We start from the raw sequence: 3,850 nt of genomic DNA, 5'->3' as shown, positions 1-3,850 counted from the left end.
GCTGCTGTGATAAGGGTAGGGAAGATGACCTCAGGAGAAGCCATTTCAACAGATATAACTGAGTGCAATGTTAGGGAATGAGATCTAAGTGTCCTCAGATGTCCTTTCCTCGCCTCAGCACTCATTCCTAGTGATGTCACCTCTATGCCTTGAGTCCTTGTGACTTCCTACTCCTTTTGTCATCTATTCTTTAAAACTTGCTTTAAAAGACTATGTTTACATCAAGTACAAATGGCTTACAAAGACTAAAGCTATATGCTATAGTTCTAGGCAAAATCCCAGCTCACAATTTTCAAGAGGGGGTGGGCACAGTGGCACAGAGATGAAGCTGATCACTAAAGACTTTGGGCTGAAGTCATTTCATGTAGTTGCCCTTTTTTCCCTGTTTTCATATCCAGTTAGCCAAATGGCTTTAATTACATGCCACCGAGGCCATTTCAGACATGATTGTACTATTTGCTTTCACCAATTCACTGTCATTGTTTTATGAACCTTTAGACAATCAAGTGTTCGATTTTGTAATTTTCAGTGGCATGAAGGACACAGGATCACAAAAGACAAATACCATTCTCTCTAATTAAGTACTTCTATAAAAGGTCAGTGTCAACTGGTACCTTTGAAGATAATCTCTCAAAAGAAAATACAAAGGCTGGTTTTAGAAGTAGTAGTGTTGACATCTCAAGTGAAAAGAGCCTGGATATCAAACAAGGAGGAAAGTTATATATAACAGGATATAACAGGAGGAAGGTACCAAACCAATGAAAATTGTAAAAAGGCAGTGGACACAAATGAAGACGCATAATCGCAATGGAATTTTGTTTGTAGGGAAGGAAGAATGACACGGACCAGGACAGTCAATCTCAGTTAAAATCATGTGGAAAGTATGTGCTCTCATCAGGTCCATCCTGGAAAGGGAACCACAGCTGAAGGTGTCCTGAGCACTAGGACTTATAAACAGGAAGTAGGAAGCATCTGAGTTAGATTGTTCCAAAGAAGGACCACAGTGCAGATGTCCTGGCTGTGTGTTTATTATCTCTGAAGGAAAATTAACCCAGTGCCACTTGGACCAACACTAGACCGAGGTGATGGATGAGAGAAGAAGACAGTCTTCTTTTACTCCACTGTGACTCTCTGGGGAAAGAGAAGCTGTAAATGAAAAAGCTTATCATTTTAAAAATAAGCCGAGAGATCCTAGGGATGTACACAATACGTCACAGGTTGGGAAGAGTGTATCAAGTGTGTCCTGTCTGCTTGTGAAGAGGCACAACTTATACCATAGAACCAGGGCATTCTTCCATTCAGCCCAGGGCAAACACTCAATCATATTCATGCACACACCCAATCAATAGCCTGAGAGGTTAAATACTTTAATTACAGACCAATGTCTCTCATGAACACACAGGATGTAAGGCCCTAAGTGTGAATCCCCAGAATCCAAATGTGTCATGCTCTGACCTTCACATATGTGTCATGGAAGGCACACACATACCTACAATCACACACAGGATGAAGTGCCTATGAGTGCATATGTACATGTGCACACACAATGCAACACACACACACACACACACACACACACTCACATGCAGAAATATGTTAAGTTCTGCTACCACTAAGTAAAATTACTTCAAATCCTGCAATATTTTGCAAAGATTTTTGGTTTTAAAATTATGCACCAAGATTTTTGATCTAGTTTCCCAACTGCTAATATCAATCCAACCTGAGTGCGGGCTACTTTGCCAATTCTTTTACCAAGTTACATAGGCATTAACTGTAGCTCATAATTTATGTACATTTCCTTCTATGTGCTGGCTCTCTTCTCTTTCCCAGGAAACCACATCGCCTTTTTCTATCATCTCTCCCTCAGTTTCTCTTGGATGCAGCATAGTTCCTCACATTTCCCTCTTTTGAAGACTGTATTGGATCATGGGACATGCAATCCACTCACAACCTATTTGTAGGTTGGAAGCACATTCTCTTCACTGTCCAAGTCTGTTGGTTTTGCCTTGGCCACAGATCTGAAACAATAATCATCATGTTCCTGAACATGTGATGGCACACGACCCATTCCAGATTGACAATCATTAACACCCATTCTCACATGTAGGGTAGGAGTTGATATTCTATCTCAAGGGAGGTAGTATTTCTGCACTGGGTTTTGTCTATTCTGTCCCATTTACTAAGTTCCAATTAATTGTGGAGTAATGGAAATTTACTTTTTAATTTGGGTTGTAATCTAATATTACTTATTTTGTATTCAAATAATTTCAAATGTGGTCATTGGTATTCTGCCACTTGGCTCACCTCACAGACTCCACCCTACCTCAAAATTAATCATGTCTCTAATGTGCTCTGGCTCTTTTTGTTGACGGATAATATAAAACACGAGGTAGGGCCAAGTGGTGTTTATTGTATCAGAGTTATTTTTCCAGACCCTCAGAGGTCGCAGAATAGTGACTATATGTATACATTTATTAATTCATTTCAATATGTGTGTCTATAGATATTTCCAAGTGTGACTCCAGATGTGAATATGTACATCTTGTGTGTTGTAAACTAGAACCCATGTGTTAATGTTAGGAGGTAAAAAATTGGGAGGTGATTATATCGCATGGCCAGAGACCAGTTAGATAGGATTAGTGGCCTCTTTAAAATGCACAGGAGACTATATAATCCCTTCTGCTTTCTGAGAATTCAGTAACAAGACACTGTCTCTAAACCAGAAAATGGGAATCACCAGAAAGCTAAGCTGCAACTACCTTGTACTTGTGCTTCCAATTCTGTAAAATTTTAAGCAACATATTTCTCTACTATACAGTTTATGGATAAGCTAATTACAAAATTACAATCTGTGCCTACTTTCCTATAAATGAATTTATACTGTTGTCTGTGGTTATAATCCACTGCCTCATGGAACATTCTAACCTTCCTCCTGCTGTCTAGATTATTTTTTGTCCTACAGTGAGACACCCAACTAGCTATCATCCAATTAAATGTGCTAACTTTCAGTGTAAAGAAAGCAGTTTTAGTACTGTCTCTTTATGCTGTCATAGAAAGTAGTCTTTTCCAGTACTTGCTGTGCTTTCTTTGCCCCTTTTCTTTATTCGGTTACTATTCATTACTTAAGTGACTTCAGGTGAAACCTTTTCCTCAATTCAGAGACCACGTGTCATGAGTTCACAGTACAGTGGAAGTCTTTGGTGATGTTTTCCTTTATGTCCTGGAAGCCTCTGATATCTTGAAGGATTTTTCATCTCCATCCACTAATGTTACCTTTCGCTGTAATGCTCTGTGGGTTTAAAAAATGTAGAGGGCAATGTAAGTTACATTACAGAATCATAAAATACGGTCTCATGTGCTGAATTTTTGGGGTCTTTTGGGGGGTCTATCCTTTTGTCTAGATCTATAGTTTCATATAAATGAGCCTTACATTGTATAGTCTTATCATATTAGCTTCTATAAAATAGTTTAACCATTTTCATAGTATATAGGACACGTTACTAAATCCAATTTAGGATCATTTTAAATAAAGATTCTATAAACACTGTTAAGAATAGTTTTGTGTATATACAAATTTTCAAATCATTTGATAAATACCTGAGAATATAGTCACAATAAGTAGTCATCACTGCAGAACCAGTCTACCGAGATGTCTGTGACATCATCTGAACTTTTGTTGTCACAAGGCAAGTTCCTATTTCTTCATTCCCTCACCAGCAATTTGTGGTGTCAGCTACTTTGGGCTTTAGTTTTCCTGGCAGGAATACACTGCACTTCATTGTATTTGCACGCCGTGCTTCTCTAATTGAATATGACATCTTTGCACTGGCTTTTCTAACAACTGATGAGA

This window comes from Microtus oregoni, unplaced genomic scaffold, assembly GCF_018167655.1.
Source record: "Microtus oregoni isolate MIOR12 unplaced genomic scaffold, Mior012 000017F_ref0000208, whole genome shotgun sequence".
Classification (NCBI taxonomy): Eukaryota; Metazoa; Chordata; class Mammalia; order Rodentia; family Cricetidae; genus Microtus; species Microtus oregoni.
This window is presented reverse-complemented; position numbering follows the sequence as displayed.